We start from the raw sequence: 21,214 nt of genomic DNA, 5'->3' as shown, positions 1-21,214 counted from the left end.
GAGGATTTCTCAGAGACTGATTGGATCTCAATCATTTTTTCCTACAATTACAAGAAAAATACACAATAAATAACATATTAAAAGAAATGAGGAATCAAAAATAATATGAATTCACATGTTGCATAATTTATTCATAGAAAATAACTTTAGTTACATAATTATCTTTAGCGACATGATCAACCCATTCAGTGTAATCATCAGTGTGAGTAGCATCATAGACATGAATAAGGGAGAAATTTTCAGGATCATCACGTTTTTAAGAAAGCCACATTAGTAATTTTAAAAAAATAACGCTAGTACTTAAATAAAAGGATATGATAAAAATGAGTAAGAATTAATAAGTTATTAATTATCTTTTTATCGGCAAGACGTTGGAATGACCTTGAGACGACGCGATGGTGAATTATCAAAGTCGTTCTACTCTATACATTGATAGAACTTAAGTGCTGCAAGAGAAATTAACAATGTTAAATATAATATATGAAACCAGTATAGATGTAAATAACTTATAGGAAATAAATCTAGAATAGCTGATAATCTGGACTTGCGAAAAGATCACTGCACTTTCTCTAATCGTCTAATTTCATTTTTTGAAAATGGGACTGAACAACCTCTTTCAACGTCTCGAATTTCTTGAAGTGGTCATGACATCTTCCCTTGTGATGCCGAAATAATGTAACCATCAAGTCATTCACAGTTCGCACATCCTCACTAAGGCCAAAATTGAGGTTGAATTCATCCTAAGAAGTGAATTGTGTCAAAAATATGAAATTAAAACAACTCTAAAAAAATTTACATTTGTATATAAACTCACCAATACACGACATCGAATGTGATCAATCACATTTCGAAAGATCTCACCATGATCGCGCATAAAATTAGGCATAAGCTTAGATTAGTATGTCGACATAGGAGGAAAGCGATGCTACACTATCATCCACTCTTCCAGTGAAGTTATCGGGAATGTTGACCTTAATTTTTTTGTGGCATCTATTTCTTTGCAGAGCAAGGCCACATGTTAAGCCAAGTCTGTGACATGACAAAATATCAGCTAATATTTTTAAAATTATTAAATACAGTCTCTAAAGTATTGAAATATAATTAATTATCAACAAAATTTTCTTACTGGTAGGTGTCGATTGGCTGTCTGTCTCCTATGTATTAACTTGTTCAGGAGCGGCGTCCTAAGTTGAGGACTCGCGAACGAGTTAGGTAATCGGGGGAACAGGCAAATTTCTTCGATGTCGTTTAGGTGACATCCTTGGAAATGATTAATATTTTTTTTTAAAAAAAATTAGTATAGAATAATTTATAAAAAATGTATTATACAGCCACCTATGTAAATAAAATATTTAATACTTTTATTCTTCATCTCTAGATGTATTTTTCATACTTATTTCAGAATCGACTTCAATAACATCTTCGTCGTCATCATGTTTTTTTTCGTCTTCTTCATTGACTTCCTCTACGGACACTTCTTCTTCTTCTTCTTCTTCTTCACTTACTTCATGAACTAAATGATCATTTAATACAAATCGGTCGAGACGAACGGGTGGGACATCATCTCTACATAAGAGGATTAGTTCAAGTGCACCGAGGTCAATAAATAAACTAATAGCCTCTCCATCATCCTGGTAGGCTTCTATAATCAGAGGCTCATCTTCATCTACATTATGATCGTGATCCGCTACCATTCCTACATCATAGATATTCCGAGGCACAAATTTGTGTACGACTCGTCCCCTTTTATTGATCCCTTTTATTGGATCACCCAATTAATAGACTTGGGTAGCTTAACAAATCAATACAAATGGATCATTTGCGTACCATTTACATGTTGTATTGACACTCGTATAGTGACTATCCCTATATATCGAAACCCGACCACTGCCTATATCCCGCTAATCACATTTAAAAACATGTCACATTCCCATTAATCCGATAATGTCATGTATGACGTCATAGTAGTCAATATCATCTCCTCCATGACTTCCCTCGACCAACACACTACAGTTTTGCGTCTTTCGATTACGTTCGCGGTCCATAGCATGGAATCTATAAGCTCGAACCATGCATGCAGTGTATCGAAGTGCACTGTGTGAGGGACCACGGGCCAATGCATGCAATTCAGACAAAGCTAATGCGGGATCATTATCACATTGTTCCAAAATCTAGCAATTTAAATAATAACAAAATTATTAAAAGTAAACAAAAATTAAAATGGTTCAAAGTGATTTTTAAGTCATGGGTCATTTAAAATGCATATGCGTTGTTCAAACCATCTGGACAATTTTTCTTCGTGTCTCGCATTTATATTCTCTATGCCTTTTGTCTTAAGTTTATCAATGTGCTCACTGTATAAAAGTATAAAATAATAGAATATTTGAACACAAGAGTTATATAATAATTTTTCAACTAGAATTGTTCTAAGTATGCAATGACATACTTGAGATAGTCATCAATCTACTGAAAATTATTGAACACGTACCACCAACTTTTCTTAACTCTCCACCAATTAAGTCGTATCCCGTTTGTGCACCCAAGGGTCGTACATTCTGAAAAAAAACTAATAGCTCACGAGGGGGAGGAGCAGCAAGATTAGCATTCTGCTTTTCATGATTAAATCTTGTCTCAACACTACGAATATATAGAGAGCAAAATGTCAACTATTCATTGTATATATATGCATCTTCTATTGAACCCTTAGCTCGGGTTTTATTCCCAACAGTGCGCTCCAAACTACCCACATATCTTTCAATTGGATACATCCAAAGAAATTGCACCGGGCCACCTAATAGTACCTCCCGAGGTAAATGTGTTGATAAATGGACCATTACATCAAAATATGATGGTGGAAAGATCTGCTCGAATTTATACAGTATAGTAGCAATGTCTGCTTCTATCTTTCATAACATATCTCGATTTACTACCTGAGAGCATAAATCCTTGAAAAACATCCAAAGTCTGGTTATGGCGACACGTACATTAGAAGTCTGTTTCCCACGAATTCCTACCGGTAACAATTTCTGCAAAAATACGTGACAATCATGACTTTTCAGTCAACTTATTTTCTAGTCATCAAGGCTCGCACATCTACCGAGATTGGAGGCATAACCATCTGACAACTTCACATCTTGCAACCATTTGCAAAAATCCATCATTTCATCCCTTGTCATCATAAAACATTCATGCGGCATAATCACTCTGTTCCCTTCCATTTGCAAATGTAAATTATGTTTATTTCTCATTCTCTTCAAATCTTTCATCGTCTTGATAGTGCCCTTCATCTTTTTGTTAATACTCATCAATATTTTCAGAATATTATCACTATTGTTCTTATCTATGTGCATTACATCCAAATTATGTCGCAACATGCATGATGGCCAATACGACAATTCAAAGAAAATACTACGCTCTGTCCAATTCAATTCTGTAGCGCCTCATTGTCTCTTGTTCTTTCCTTGACCCTTGCCAAAATTGTACGCTCTAACATCCAATAACTGTTCAACTATCTCATCCCCAGTCAACTCCTTTGGTGAAGTTCTGTTCTCAACTCCCCTATCAAATTTAGCACCTTCCCTTCGCCATGCATGATTTGCTGACAGATACCATTGATATCCCATGAAGTACCTCTTCTGCGAATATTTTAGCCACTCACTTGCAGTTTCTTTATTACACATGGGACACGCTAACTTTCCTTTAGTACTCCAACCGGAAAGATTCCCCATATGTCGACGTATATGTATCAAAAGTTCTAACTCATGTTTCCCATAGATCTTCAATTCTTCAACTAACGGTTGCATGAATACGTCATTATCTTTCTCGGGTGATCTTGGACCATGACTGTAATTATGAGTTTACTGTGTATATTTCGGGGTCGAGATCACGTGTTTGTATGGACAATATTATAAAACCAATTTACGGAGTAATATAATCATAGGTTTTAATCGTGTATTTGTTTGGAGAAACTATGTGAAAATAAAAATATTTTGGGGAGAGTCAATATTTTAGGGTTCCGAGGATTGTTAGTCATTAAGGAAAAATATAGAATTTTATATCTCAAGCTCGGATTACGAAGTATGTGCTCAATCAGAAATTTAAGCAGGTTACGTGATTATTTTATAGGTGAAGATTAATAATTACTCGGCATTGTTGTGGAAAAATTTAGAAAAATAAAAAGTCCAAATAAGCGAGGTATCTATGCTAAACTTTGCATAACAAGAAAATGAACTGAGGTTAATTTTATGAAAAAATGTGCATGATATGTTTGAAAAGAAATGTGGAAACAATTTAAGTTATTTGTTCTGCATTACTCCTGAAATCTGTATAAAAGAGGAAAATATTTTTGTCATGACCGGTATAGACATTAGCAAATTTTTTACATTTTGTCTCTGATGCAAAAAGAGAGAATACGAATTTATGAAAATTGTGCATGTGATGCGAAGATGTTCTGAATCTGTTTTTCAATATGTGAAATGATCTGAATTTGTTTCAATACTCTGTTGTAATATGATGTGGTATTTGAAAATCTTTGGTATGACTTTTTGGTTCTGTATCTGATTTTGTTTCTGGTGATTTTGTTTCTAGTCATGATTTGATTATTCTAATTTTGTTTTGCTTTGAAATATGGCCCTGTCACAGGTGATAATAGTAACCTCTGACCCTGTCATGGGACATAATAGTGACATTTGGCCCTGTCACGAGATATAATAGTGACCTCTGGCCCTATCACGAAATATAATAGTGACATCTAACCATGTCATGTGATATAATAGTGACTTCTGACCCAGCTACGAGATATAATAGTGACCTCTGGCTCTGCCACGGGATATAATAGTAACATCTGACCCTATCACGGAATATAGTAGTGACCTCTGGCTCTGTCATGGAATATAATAGTGACATTTGGCCCAGCTACGAGACATAATAGTGACCTCTGGCTCTGCCACGAGATATAATAGTGACCTCTAACCCTGTCACGGAATATAATAGTGACCTCTGGCTCTATCATGGGATATAATAGTGACATCTGACCATGTCATTGGATATAATAATGACCTCTGACCCTGCTATAGGATAAAATAGTGATCTCTTTTCTAAGTGCAATCGCTTTGGTATCATAGTAATTTATGTTCTGCTTTCCTTTTCACAAAATGCACAACCCTACCACAGGGGTTAAACATGGCATATATTCTTATATATACTCTAATATGATATGATAAGATGATGATATTCAGTCATGTTATGTCAAATGACATTTTTTAATGTGAACATTTGGAAACTGTCGCTCCGATATTCTGATAACATGTTTTTGGATTCTGCATTCCTGAAACTAAAATGTTTTCTTCTGAATTGTGAACTTTGTGGAAAGGCTCAAGTTTACATACTAGTATATGTTATCTGCTTATTTAGTTGTTGATAACCCACCCCTTATCTCCACAATATTTTTCAGACATTTTGAATTTTTCTTTTTCTAAAAGAAATAGCCTAGGTCATATGTCCAATAGTGACCCCTTCCTACTTTTATTAGAAAAAACTCTCACTTATGGCGGATGAATATCAATAAACAAAGAAATCTTAAAACCTCAAGAATAAAAAAACCCCAACAAACCCAACATCCAATCGCTCAAAATCAAACTCAAACTCTAAGAAAAGGAATGTCAAGTTTATCCATACGAATAATACCCTGAATAGGGCCATGCATGAAAGTATCACCACCAAAATCTGAATTGACCCATCGCGTCTCCTACTTACCCAGAAATTCCGCTACCATGTTTGATTCTCTAAAAATGTGACGAAAACGAACATCAAGCTCCCCAACAATAGTTGTAATTTCCTCCCAAAAATTCCAAAGAAACCAATACTTACACACTGCCGAAGCCAACCACCCAACTATAACCATTGAATCTGACTCTATCAAAACATCTCTCAACCCCAATTGCCTACACAACCGAAGCCCATCAAGGAAAGCTCTACACTCTGCAATGGTATTAGTAGCATGACCATAAGAATGAGCAAAACCCGCCACTACTCCACCTTAAAAATTCCGAATAATACCTCCCCCACCTGAAATACACGAATTGCCGCAAGAGCCTTAATCAACATTCAACTTCACCCGTCCTCTCTCCAATGGTTTCCAGGCAATTAATTTAATTTTCCTTTTAACAACAAGAATAATTGGGCAACCAAACTCCTCCAAATTCACTCACTCAAGGGAGCCTTGGCAACTAAATGTTTTTATCTTGCTTGACATTTCATTAATTAAAATTTTAATAGATCGAATAATAGCATCCGAACTAAAATTCATACCTTCCATTCTAGCCGCACATCTAACTCTCCATAAAGCCCAAGAGATAACAATAGGGAGAGCCCCCTGAAGCCAGCCAACTTGCTTAGATATGGAAGCTTGCTACCACTAGAAACTCATCATCTCCTCCCAGTTTCGAATATGTGGTACTCTCATTCGACATGTAGTCGCAAAAAAATGCCATATTTTTTGAGCTCCTCTTCCCCCACATAAAATGTGATTCAGAGTCTCCATTTGTGATTGTTCACAGCACTCGCACTTAGATACAATCGGTATGCCTAAACTCTGAATAAGGCCATCCACCGATATAGCCTTTTTCTTAGCTTGACAAACAAAGATAGACATCTTCTTTGGAATCCAATTTTTCCATAGCCATTTTTTGCATGGGCATATATCACTATGCTGTCGAACCAGATAACAAGCAGACTTGGTGCTAAATTCACCATTAACCATGGGATGCCATACACATTTATCCATTCTCGGTCTTAACTTGATATCCACATCATAAATTTTAACAAAAATCTCTTCCGGAACAAGCTCCCGCAACACATGCTTGCTTAATCGGTCTTGTTTCCGTAATTACCGCCACCTGCAAATCCAAACACCTAACAACAGGTAAATGAGCAATTAAAAGTCCCTCTCCTAGCCAGTTGTCCTGCCAGAAATTGAGTTTCCGAATAATCCATCGAGAATTATGTAAAACCTGAGGCATGAGATCCAAAATTCCTTTCCAAAACCGAGACCCCATCCGACATTCTCTCGTAGAAAAAATATTTGAGTTGCCAATATATTTGGAAGGAAAAAAATTTGACCACATCGACTTATCATTAGTAATCTTCCACGCAAATCTCATAAGTAAAGATGCTTGCACCTTGTGCAAATCCCGAATACCCAACCCACCCTCTTCCACTGGCATACAAATTTTGCTCCAAGATATCCGTTTCCTTTTTTTTTTGTCCAACGACGATCCCCATAAAAAATTTGAAAAATTTCTCTTTATCTTTAATATCACTCCTTTTGGTAAATTCAAGACAGAGAGCATATGTATATTTATACTATTCAAAACATGCTTCATTAAAACAATTTTACCTCCAAACGAAAGAAACTTGCTCTTCCACCCCGCCAACGTTTTTTGGATTTTCATCAAGAGTGAGTCAAAAACTCGGATAGTCATGCGACCCACAATCAAAGGTACTCCCAAATACGTGCAAGGCCAACTACCTTCCGCAAAATCCAAAATCACCTTCAAATCATTTTTACAACCAACCAATATAGAGGAAGAGAAAAACATTGAAGACTTACTCGAATTAATCAATTGACCAAACATCAATTCATACTTGTGCAATACTTCCATAAGAGTCCGAATAGACGATTTTCCCCCATTAGCAAAAATCAGGATATCATCCGCATAAAGCAAATGGGAAATCAAGGTACCTCTACCAGGATGGAACGGCTTGATTCAACCAAGCTCAAACTCTTTATGAAGCATTCGAGAGAGGATCTCCTCCGATAAAAAAAATAGATAAGGAGAAAGAGGGTCACCTTGGCGAAACCCACACGGCGGCTTGAAAAAACCTTTGGCTCACCCATTCAATAAAACCAAGTAAAAAGGGGAGGAAACAACATTAAAAACAATAGATCGCCATTTCTCTAAAAAACCAAACCTATGTATGATCTCCAGAAGGAAATTCCAGTTGACTCGATCATAAACTTTTTTCAAATCAATTTTCATCAAAACATTTCCCCCTCTCGCCTTCTTATTGATGCCTTGAACCAGTTCCTGAGCCAACGAAATGTTCTAAAAATTGCTTTGTCCTGCAATAAGCGCAACCTACTCAAGAGAAATAATTTTATCCAGGATCAGAACCAAACGAAAAATCATAATCTTCGACATAATTTTATAGACAATTGAACAAAATCTGATTGGTCGAAACTGACCAAAACCCAAAGGCTCATCGACCTTCGGAATCATAACCAAATTTGTAGCCCCAAAAATACTTGAAATCGGTTTACCTTCAAAATAATCTTTAGCCATTTCCAACAAATCTTCTTTCACAATATCACAAGCAAGCATGAAAAAGCTAGCCGAAAAACCGTCTGGACCAGGGCTACTATCTGCCAGGATAGACCATAGAGCTTGCTTGAGTTCATGTAAATTCGGATCAACACACAGGGCCTCGTTATCCTCCCTAGACACCACTGGTTGTATCAGCTCCAGATCATCCATGTTTCTCTCAATCAGCATCATTGTGAGCAAGTTTTGGAAGAACGCAATAGCACCCTCATGAACCGCTTCCCCCGAACCCAACGTACTACCATCTTCCATTTGCATTTTCTCTATTTTTTTTACTCCTATTTTTGAGCCTCAAGGTAGCATGGAAGAAACTTGAGTTCTCATCCCCTTCAGCAAGCCATTGAACTCTTGCTTCTGACCGGCCAAAACCTACTCTCTGTAGACCCATTGTAGGTGCTCTTGTTTACAGCTTAACAATTCATTTTCGATCTGAGCTAAGTAAGACCGTGACAGATTGACTTCCAACCCAGTGATGTGATCTTCCAACTTTTTAAGCTCAGTCTCCACTCGGCCAAATACCTCTCAGTTCCATGTCCGTAACACACATTTCAGCTTCTTAATGTTTTTACTAATTCTCACCATGGCACAGCCGACAACTTGCTCATTCCAAACCTCTTACAGTAAAGGAAGAAATCCCTCATGCAATCCCCACATATGGCGGAACTTGAAAGGACGAATAGCAGTAACTCTGTCTCTACTTAGCTGAACCAACATCGATGCATGATCCGAAGACGTCCTCGACAGATATGAAACTGTAACATCTCCAAAGAATTCTGTAAAATGCACATTCACAAGAATACGGTCTAACCGAGCCCAAATTCTTCTACCCCCTAGCCTTCCATTACACCACGACAAACTATTACCTTCATAAGGAAGTTCCACCAGTGCACACGCATGAATACAGTCATTAAATTCCCTCTTCGCCCGAGAAGCCTACAAGAGCCACCCTCCTTTTCACTATCGTCTTGAATTATATTAAAATCCCCCCCCCCCCCAATAAACCATGGAAGCCCACAAGCATTTTGAGCCTTAAAAACTCCCATAATTTCACTCTTTTATTCCGAAAGTAGCTTGCATAAACGAATGTTGCAAACACCCGACAATTACCATGAACAAACCATCCACTAATAGCTTGATCCGACGTTGAAACCAAATTGAACTCAACATCAATATCCCAGAAAAGCCAAATTTTTCCGCCTACCTCCGCATTATTAAAACAGAACGGCATCTTCATCCAATGTGCCCACTTACTACACTTATTAGAATTTAAAAATGGTTCTAAAATGACCACCACAGAAGTGTGACTTTTATTCAGAATGCACCAAAGTCTACTCTTCGACGAATAATCCCCCTAATATTCCAAGTAAGAATATATATAAAATAAAATAAAAAATAGAGAAGTTTTTTTGGAACGAGTGCGATGCTCCAACACCACAATCAATTTTTCTTTTCTTACCCCTTTTACTTTTTCAGAGGGACATGCATTTCTGGATCCTAATCAAAAGGTTTTGCCGTTAACTCATTCAACTCCTCTTCGAACTCACCGTCGGACCCCGCCTTGGACTAAAACCCATATGATGCAAATCTTCCACAACAAACGGATCACTATCTCCCAACCCACCTAACTCAAATTCCAAAAATTCATCCACTAGCCTCAAAGTACTTCTTGGTTCAGCATTTTCCAGAATTTCTTTGTCATCATCCTCATCCTCTGCCTTTGTATTTTCGAACCAATTGTCACATTGCTTAGACGACATCCCTGCTGGCGGGTCATATACCATCAACTCCTCTTCAACCCGAGGAACATTATCCAGACACACCGCCTCAGAAGGCAAGACCTTTGAAAATTCAATGAAGGCCTCATCCATACATTTATCAAACACTTCACCCTTCGGCAAAACAAACCAAACGCCATTGACTACCCCAGTGCTCTCTACCCTTGTCATTCGGATGGTCTCTAGAATGACCTCTCTTCTAGATTTTGACGATTCCCCCTCCACCTTCTCCGTAACAGGCATGGCTTTCTCACCATCCCGGTTGCCTACCACTTTCCACTGAGTTTTTAAGGCCTGTTTTTTTACCTTCGATCTGCAACAAACTCTGTTTATTTTTATTTTCAACCACTAGAAGTTCCTGCCTGGAGCATCTCGCCGCAAGGTGCCCATGTTTTTTGCATAAAACACAAAACAAAGGCGTTGATTCATATTCGACCTCCTGGAAGTTACTCGACACAAGGCCTAGGGGACCCAACCAAAATGACTTGTGCAAAGGCTGGGAGACATCGACTTCAATGCAAATATGCGCGGCCTCCATACGAGTCACACACGCCGTCGCATTATCCCTTTTTAGGTAACGACCAAACCCATTCCCCATACTTCGTAACATTGATTCCTGAAAATAATTAAGTGGTAATCCCGGCAACATAATCCATACCGGCACCCACTGCAAATCCTCGTCTTCCACAAAATTTGGAGTCTAGTGAAAAACCCGAAAAGGAACTCCATGAATTTCATAATTACCTCGCGCCATCACACTAATAAAATCCTCCTCCATCACCATTCTAACCAGCACATTCTGTGGGTTACGTAATTGCCCAACCACCAGAATCGATCGCAATTCCCAACGATTTTTTATAAAAAGCACGAATATGATCGAGGGAAGGACGTCAACGAAGGAATTTCAAAACCACCGAGAACCAGAATGGCTCAGCCGACTGTTGAATCTCTGCCTTTGAAAACAAAAAGAACATGTTACCATCCTAGAACCGAGGCTCTCTTGGAGGAAGAACCACCTCTGGCAAAATCTGTGGCCTCGCAGCCACCACATCTGCAAACCCCCTTGCCCCAACATCAAACGCACGGCCAGTGCGCAGCAGCAGCCCCATTGGCCTCCCCTGATCCGTGACCACCCAAGCCTCCTGCCTTACCATCAGAGGCAGTGAGCCGACAGTAGCGCCATGCAAATGCCCCAGTCGGCGCCCAAAACGTAGAGAGAGAAAGACCCCTAGCCACATCAGTCGTATTTTTATTCTGAATAAAAGTAACTATGGATGCATTCCGTAAACTAACTAAAAAAGTATTCATTGAATTTTTCTTTCAAACATTTTGAATATTTCAGCTGAGGATCAAACATTATGAAGCATGGGTGATATGAGTTAAGCATAGTGGATTAAGCACGGAAAGTTTCTATAAGTATTAACGAATTTTTATTATATAATTTTGACGTGTTCTGATGACTTGGTATTCTAGGAGATTGATTACATTGAGATAGTCGGTTTGCAACAATAATTTTATATGGCATTGAGAATTTGGAGTTTATATTTATACTGTTATATATGATTTTAAGTAAAATGGAGTAACTTTTTAACCCTTCCAGGACCGGGCGGTACACCTCCACTCTAGTTTTCTAACCAAAAACTAATTTTACCTTCTTGAATATTCCATGTACCTTAAGATATTATAAAAGGAAAAGATCTGCTAATAAACTTCCATAACGCAAAATGATAATGTCCAACTCTTATTTGAGCAAGATTCATATCTGGCTTAAAGTATTTTTGTTGCATATAGAGGGGCCATAATGATTTGGAATTAATGACATATCATGCTAGCTTATTATATCTTTCAAATTTCTGAAGTCCAATCCTCATTTAATTGGCATAGAAATGTGTGTCCAAGGCATCTATTTCTGTTTAAAAAATACTAATTCTAATTAAGAAAAATACTAATTCACTACTCCACATTTTAGCTATTGATATGTTGAAAATTATAAAATTCAAAATTCAAAATTTAAATTACAAAAGAAACATGATTAAATGAGTACCTGTAGTAGTGCTACTCTTTCTGCTTGCCCTGCCCTTCAAACTCAACCCAAAAAACCATAATTTAGCCAAGTAACCTCTAGATCCACATATATGAAAACAATTTTCAAATTAATTTTTCAGTGATGTCCCTTAGCATATAATAGGCTAGAGTTATTCTACTCATCAGCAGCTCTACACCCCACATCTATTAGGGAAAAAATTAAAAAAAAATAAAATAAAAATAAGTATATGGTGTAAGACTGCTTACTAAAGTTTTTCAATAGGATGACTTTTCATGTACAATAATCATTATTTAATTGTAACATCGTGGGAAAGATACATACGTTGTTTAAAACAATATGGTTACGTGGATAATTCGAAATATGTATTTTTCTGTTCTTGTACTATGCTACAAAATAACAAAAAAAAAATATACTTATTGTCCCTTATACCACACATCAATATATGATTTGTCATTTTTATCATTCTATTTAAATACACATATATTGATTATGTGTAAATATGTGTATTTAAATAGAAGAAAAAAAATAACAGATTACATATTAATGTGTAGTATGATGATGCTAAGTAGCATTTTTCATAATAAAAAGGATATGAATCAATCCATTTGCTAAAGGTTTTTGTATTTTGGGTGTAGACCAAATTGCATGTGGGGTTTTGTCCGCATGACCAATCTCTTCTTGTTAATTAATTTCGATCCTTAATACATAATTTTTAATACCTTATAGATTTTTTCACACACCAGTTCACCCATTTTATGTGAGGCCTAGAATTTATAAATAATTTTCAATATATATAACAATTAATGGTACTGTTAGGCACTGGTTGATCAATCAAGTCATGTTCTAGTAACCCATTACAAAATAGGCCTTAAACTCCAATAATCCATAATTCAGTAATCTAAATAATTTAAAATTTCTATTTACAAGTCGTCGGTGTGAATCGGAGGACAATTAACTTACGTGCCTTCGTGCCGTACGTGGCTTCGAGTCGGCGATCCAATATTTATCAATCAAGGGTAAGTTACGCGTTACTAACTTACTTCCCTACGAAGTATACGTGTGAAAAAGGTCATGATTGTATAATTCGTATCGCTTAGGTCATGGGGAAATAGTTTTCTTCTTATCCAAGTATCTATGGGTCATGATTGTATAATTCGTATCGCTTAGGTCATGGGGAAATAGTTTTCTTCTTATCCAAGTATCTATGGTCGTAGGGAAGTAAGTTAGTAACGCGTAACTTACCCTTTGATTGATAAATATTGGATCGCCGACTCGAAGCCACGTACGGCATGAAGGCACACTCACGCGTACACGCATATGCACACGCTTCCAATTTGAACCACCAGTCCTCGGTGATTTCAAGGTTGACCTCTATGCCTATCCATCACTATAAATATAACTACCGCTCATCCACCAAATATCTTGTCTAACTTCATCTTCCAATAATCTATCCTCTAAGCACACTTGCAAAAATGTTTCACCTGGAAAATCATCATGGCCAGGGACACCACGGCGGCCGTTTTCATAGTGGAGGGCATCACATAGAACATGGCCATGCCAGAGGACATCACGGGAGGCATGGTCCTCATGGATTGGGGGGGCATCACGGAGGGCCTAATTACCTCGGTGGAGGACATCATGGTGGTCATGGCCTCGGAAAACTTGGAAAAATGTTTCACCATGGAAATCATCATCTTCAATTCCTCATCAGAAGACACAATGGCGGCCACCATCATGGTGGAGGACATCACGTACAACATGGTTACGGTGGATATCACTGGGGGCATGAGCAATATGGTCACGGTCCTCATGGAGGGCCTGCTCATGGTGGTGGGCATGGTCACCGTCATGGCGGAGGACATCATCCAGATTGACATGTATTTTCATGGAGGAGCGGCCGGGACATCAGCGATATATTAGCTGCGACATTAGCTAGAGATCATGAGATCGTTATATATGTATGCGTATATATATATATATATATATATATATATATATATACATATATATATATATATAGAAAATAAGTACTCCCATGGTTATTATTTGTGAGATCGTGGGAAAAATATGCTGGTTATCTGATAATTTTATTAAACATTTGAACAAGCTGGCCTGATTTGGTTTATATATAATATATATTATTCTGATCGATTTTGGTTGTAGACCAAATATTTGTAACTTTTTATTTCTTATTGTACTGTTTGTACTACAAATTAATTAATAAAAGGGGTGTCTATTCATTTCGAAAGTCTTGTAACTTGGTTAAGCTTACTTATGGCCGCATCAGCTATCATCAGTACTGGCCATTTTTTTTTGTTTTGTCTTGGTTAAGCTTATTCATGTAGTCTTATATATATATATATATATATATATATATATATATATATATATATGGATACATCAAGGTGAAGAAAAGAAAGAAGCGTACGTTGGTTATCTTTCAAGCTGGAAACCAAATGAACATCCAAGAAACGTCGGTTTTCTAATTCGAGGGAAACCATGCATATAACATCCGGTCGAGAACCATTTGATTACTAAGGTTAATTAATTTACATGAGAAACGAATTATATATAATTCCTATTCCAACTGATCTTCAATTGGATGAGTTAGCACTATATGGTCACTTAATTATTTAATTCCCTTTCTTTTAAGGCCCCATTTGGATTCAGAAAGTATTTCATTCATTTCATCTCATCTTATATCATTATTACAACTTTCTCAATTTTTTTCAATCTCAATTCAACTTTTTCAAATCCCAAAATAATAATAATATTAAAAAATAATATTCTAACAATATTTTTTCAACTTCATCTTTTATCTAAAATCATCTCATCTCATATCGGAATCAAAACCAGCCATTTTGAGTTGGTACATGATAACATTAATATTGAAATTAGTAATCTATCGGTCAAGAACATTAATTCGTCTATCAAAAAGGATGAAGGGATCGACATTATCTTTATAAGTTTTCATTAGTTTTACAACTCCTCTTTGGAAAACTATGTTATCTTTGATAATATAGAACAGTCACTAGTCAGATCAGTTGCTTATCTCTTAAGAAAGAAAATACATAAAGTAATCTTTCTTATTTGAGAAGTGTTATAACTACAAAGAGATTTAAAAGAAAAAGTAAACTCACAAACTAACATATCTTCATGTGATACCTTAAATCTATATTACAATAAAAGTAAATTTACAATCATATATACCAAATCAAATCACGTCAGTCTGTGGGTTTATCTTTGTGAAGTTCTTTTGTAGCCATGTTTTATCATTTGCTTACATTTAGGTAAAGGTTAGAAATATCCCCCTTATTGTTGGTGCAAAGGGGCTGCAAAATAATAAAATAGTAAAAAAAAGGTTTGCTTCAAGATGCGTTACAATGTCGTTTTCTTTAAGACAATATTAGACTCCACCAATAAATTGGATTCCGAGCGAATTTGCCTCCAAGATACAATAAAGGTTAGAATAAGTCTGTTTGTCTAACTGCATTATGTACACACGAAATTAGACTGTAAATATCCGTAGATTTTACTATTCAACTTAGAGATTAGAAATTTTTTTTTTTCTGCAGAATGAACATATCCAAATAATAAGTTCCGAAGAAATGATAACTTTTGAGAGAGAGAATTTTAAAATTGGCTTTTATATCTTCTTTAATTCATAAGCCAATGTATCTATTTATAGATGGTCAAAAGATGCGAATAAAAAGTTATAACTTTTCGTTTCACAAACATCTGTTCCAAATAGGTATATTTATCATACTTGATGCCATGCACCACATACATTGGAATTGGTTCAAATGGTCACCATGTTTCTCCACCAACTAGTCGGTACTAGTTTGAGTCCTAGTCGACGCATCCTTTGGAAATAATTTTTAGATCAATTTCTTAGACGTTTAGGGCTGGCTGGGCGATGCACTTTGCGCCTTGGGCTTGCTAGGCCACACGCCCATGCCCGTGTGGAGGCCAATTCCTATCAAGGGATCATAACCCCCCTTCTTGATATGGATGATTTGGACCCTTGCCCTTTCAGTAAACCAAGGGGAACAACACCACTAAGCCAATAATGTTATGTTTGATTATTGAGGTGATCTGAGATTACCTCAGACTATCTCACTACTTTTTTATTACTATCCATTATTTTTTTTTTTTCACTACTATTAATTGATATCTAAAATTATCTCAACATCCAAATATAACCCAAAACTTATATTACATATATGGGCCCAAAATATTATAAGCTTTATCAACTTTCTATAACTTTTCTCCTTCCAAAATAATTCATAACTTCTAAAATAAATCCCAAAATATTATTAATAATAAATAATATATATTATTTTGAAAATATTTCTAACAATCTCCCACCATTTTCAAAATACACATCTTGATTAGAATTAAAAGATTTATACATAAATAAATGTATCTTTTGGACTTGAACCTTCACATAGTAAAAATACATCAAAACTAATCAGAATGATATAGTAGAAATGTTTTGAACTAGAGATTCTATAGGATTAGCCAGATATATCTCACATATAAATTTTCTTCTCTTGATCTCTTTGGGTAGTTCATAAAGTCGATACGTGGATTAACCTTGTGTCTATATTCTGGTTTCATGAGCGCTCTATAGACAAACCCTAATTCGCATAGGAGGCGACACCACCCCTGATACTCATATAGGTAGACTTATCAAAAGTGTCATGTAACTAAACACTTCAACAGAACTCTGTTATAAGTCTATTAAGAGCTTATTGTTCAACTTGTCATTTTCATTACAATACCAAACACTTCGAACCTTGGAATGGTGAATTAGTTTGAAAACTAATTTTAATATCATAGTGCTTGCAAATCACTAACATATAATGTACTTTTCTCATTGAACTCAAGTCCTGATATGTTCAAGAGTTGAGTCGAGTTTCCATTATTGGTGATTTTATTATTTTGGCTTTAAACTCATCCCTTTGATGTCCCACATCAATTCTCTTGCAAGTTTTTTAGTTAATGAATATGTCAGTTTCGCCAATATCTTATAAAATCAATTGTAATTACTCCATCTGTGAGTAATTGCCTTAATATGCCTATACTTGCCATTATATATATAGCTTAGGCCAGTGACAGTATAATCGAATTGTCACACTACAACGATATTGGTGGCATTGATTTTAGCCAAATTCAAGATCTCAATCAATAATTTATTAGCCACTCTACCTCTTTGCTTTAAGAAGAAAATGCTATAAACTCAGTCGTCATAGTTTAGCAAGTTATGCATTCTTGCTTATTTGATCCCAGGAGATTACTCATCCACCAAGGGTAAATATCTACGCATTAGTTGATTTGTAATCATCATGCTCAGTTCCCAACTAGCATAGATATTCTTTTTTCAATCAAATGAAACCTCCTTCTATAAACAAAGGAAACCCGCTGTACTCAATACCATAATTCAAGATATTTCTCCAAAACTCTTAGAGTTATTTTTACAACTATTCAATTAACTTGATCCTATGAATGCATTATATAAACATAGCAATATATAGAAAAATCATATATAGAAGTCACATTTTTTTTATTTCTATGCATGCATATTCATAAATTAAATCATATCATTTCTAAGCTTCTAGCATTAATGTGTTCTAAATAACAATGTAGTAAATAATATAAATTAAGCAAAATATTAACTTAATTATTAATATCAAATTTGAACATGTCTTCACTCAGATATCCCTTCCCCACGAAATTACCCTTTTTGGTTAGCATAAATTTATCTAACTCAAAAACTAAAATAAACCCCAAATTTATTCAGAAGACTAACAAATACAAGTGTTTTTCTAACTTCTGGTACATGAAACACGTCTTTGAGGGTAATAACTTTTTTGGAGGTAAACTCCATTTTTATTGTCCCTTTGCCTTTAACTACGACAATGGATGAGTTCCACATGTAAAGCTTTATAGATATGTCTTGTTGCTCCTGATTCAATCCACTAAGAGTTATCTTCTTCAAGAGTGTTGGTCTTAGAGATCATAGCCTCAAAATTCTCTCTAGAACCATAGTTCTGTCATTTATTTTTAAGAAAACGACATTCTCATTCGTAATGGCCTTATTTGCCAAACTGGAAGCAACTTGCTCCCAAATTCTTCTGATTCTCATTTTAGAAGTGATTTCGTTTTCTTCCAGAATTACTCTTCTCTTCCAGTTTTCATATATGGATTAATTGGGCTATCCAAGTTTGTGGGTCTTATCTTTCTCTACCATGTGCATGTTGGAGGTCAAAGAGGCATGTCCATCATTACTGTATCTAAGCCTTATCTGTTCTTCAATACAAAGATGTTGGCCTAATTATTCTAGAGACATTTCCTCATTTCTATGTTTCAGACTTCTTTTATAATTTTTCCATGATTGTGAAAGTTTATCAATAATGGATGAACTAATATGGATTCATCCATTTTCATATCATGATGAGAGAATTTATCAAGAATATGCATAATCTCATTGAATTGTTCAACAACATGCCTAGAATCTACAATGGTATAATTGAAAAATTTTATAACCAGAAATTTTTTATTTGTAGCATCTTCTAAAAGATATTTAACCTCAAGTGCATCCCATAAATTCTTGATGGTTGCTTTCTTCTGGTAAGCGTCAAACAATATGTCAGACATTGCATTGTAAATATGTCCCTTGCAGATGTAGTCATCTTGTTCCCTTTTCATCCTTGTCTGACTTTGAGTGATTGTTTCATCCTCATTTGCAGAAGGCCAAGAAGTGGTTAGAACATATACAACTTTGAGACTGACCAAGAGGAAGTGCTTTTTCTTTTGCCAATGTCGAAAATTAGCTCCATCAAAACGTTCGAATTTTACAAAATATGCAACAAACTCTCTCAAACTATGTGCAATTAGTAATCTAATATTGTCTAAAGATTGTTGGTGCAAAAGGGCTGCAAAATAATAAAATAGTAAAAGAAAAATTTGCTTCAAGGCATGTTACAATGTCGCTTTCCTTAAGACAATATTTGCCTCCACCAATAAATGTATACACATGGATTCCAAGCGAATTTATCTCCAAAATACAATGAAGTCTAGAATAAGTCTATTTGTCTAACTGCGTCATGCAAACACGAAATTAGACCCCAAATATTATCAGAATTTGTTATTCAACCAAGATATCAAAAATCTGCTATTTGCAGAATAAACATATCCTAATAGTAAGTTTTGAATAAATGAAAACTTTTGAGAGAGAGAATTTCAAAATTGGCTTTTGTATCTTTTTTAATTTGTAGACTAATGTGTTTATTTATAGATGGTCAAAAGATGCAAATAAAAGGTTATAACTTTTCGTTTCACTAAAATTGGTTCCAAATAGGTATATTTATCATACCTAATGCCAAGCAACGTATACCGCCTTGGTCGAGTCCCAGCAAACACTTCCTTCGAGAATAATTTTTAGATCAATTTTCTGACACTTGGGGCTTGTTGGGCGCTGTGCTTTGCGCCCTGCCGCAACCCAAGCCCATGTGGAGGCCCCTTCCTATCAAGGAATCATAAAAACCCCCCTTCTTGATGGGGGTGATTCAAACCCTTACCCTTTGGGTAAAGGCAACAATATCACTAAGCCAGTAAATGACTTATATTATATATATAAGGACCCAAAATGTTATAAACCTTATGAACTTTCCATAACTTATCTCATTCTAAAATAATTCATAACTTCTAAAATAAATAGCAAAATATTTATTTATTAATAAATATATATTATTTTGAAAATATTTCCAATACTTATTATACTTTGATCATCTGCTTCTTTGGACTTTGATCATTAATTTTGTAGTAGTCAAGCACATCCAAAACTTGTATATAGCATTACTTGAATAAAAGTGAAGATTAAAAAACAAAAACTTGGGGACTAAACTTTAAGATGTTTGCGCATTATCTAACCAAAAATAGACAAAATCTTCATCATGCAAATCAGTATAAAAAACTCGAAGATAAATTATTGAGAAATGATAGTTACAATCATGAGTGTGCAAGCACTGCACAATCACTTTGAAAAAAGTGAATAAATACAAGACTCACATGAAAATAAAATTAATTTTTTAATAATAGATCTCACTCTTTTTCAAAGCGACTGCACGACGCTTACATACTCTACGACTGTATGTAGCATTACTCTAAATTATTATCATTTTCAAACATTGTATACAAAATACTTCGGTTGTGCGATAATCAAGGGAAAATTTATGCTAAGACTTGATTCAATGAACATGGGCGTGGACCACATTTTTAAAATATCAAGGCCGAGGGAGCCCAAGAACAATATGATACAAGAGATTTAAAATGAAGGTGCCGGGGTCCATGTTATGGCTTATTCCAGCCCACCTCTGGTGTCTCTCTGCCTTCATTTTCTCGTTTTCCTGTTAATTTGTATGTCACGTCATATTTCTGCTTGAAAATAAAGATAAAAAGAACTTGTGCTAAAGAATCATAGAAATCAACAAAAGTATTGAATGAAACACGGGGGCATTTAGTGAGAGAGGAATCAAAATGTGCATTCTAGGCATAAGATAATGTTTTTGTTTTGTTTTTTCGTTTCTGAAATAAAATTGCATTTTTTTTTCAATAATCAAACATGCTTTTAGACATCACAATGGATTGTACAATTAGCTGCAAGAGCTGCCTTTGATTCTCATTAGGAGTGGCAATTTGCCTTCTCGAGTTGGGTCACGTCGCGTTAAGTCATGAATATTAGATAATATGAATTAAATCAAACATGATACATTTAATTAAACGGGTAAGATCCTAAAACACTAACACCACCCATATAAATAACAAGTGACACGAACTGTTCAACTCGTTTCAACCAATTTTATATAAATGGATAGAGTTGTCCTGTTTATTTGTTTTTTAACACAGTTAATATGATTTCATATATAATACAAAGATAACTATATAAATCATTCACAATTACAATTGAATTCATGTTAAAATATTTTATAGTCAATATCTAAACCAAT

Source organism: Juglans regia, chromosome 7 (genome assembly GCF_001411555.2).
Source record: "Juglans regia cultivar Chandler chromosome 7, Walnut 2.0, whole genome shotgun sequence".
Classification (NCBI taxonomy): domain Eukaryota; kingdom Viridiplantae; phylum Streptophyta; class Magnoliopsida; order Fagales; family Juglandaceae; genus Juglans; species Juglans regia.
Note: the sequence above shows the minus strand (reverse complement) of the source record.